Source organism: Buceros rhinoceros, unplaced genomic scaffold, assembly GCF_000710305.1.
Source record: "Buceros rhinoceros silvestris isolate BGI_N320 unplaced genomic scaffold, ASM71030v1 scaffold29639, whole genome shotgun sequence".
Classification (NCBI taxonomy): Eukaryota; Metazoa; Chordata; class Aves; order Bucerotiformes; family Bucerotidae; genus Buceros; species Buceros rhinoceros.
Window position 1 is genome coordinate 23,263 of NW_010430228.1, and position 242 is coordinate 23,504.

Here is a 242-nt window from a genome sequence, read left to right on the forward strand (position 1 = left end):
GGCCGCCTGCCCTGGTCCCACCGCCAGCTGGGCTGCAAGTGCCTGGCGTTGGTTGGCTGGTGTGTCCAGAGGGCGGTGGTCAATGGCTTGATGACCTGGTGGTGACTGGTGTCAAGTGGTGGCCCTCGGGGGTTTGTACTGGCACCAGTGCTGTTTAATACCTTCGTCAATGACACATCAGTGGGATTGAGTGCCCCCTCAGTGAGTTTGGAGGTGACACTGAGCTGAGTGGTGCAGGGACA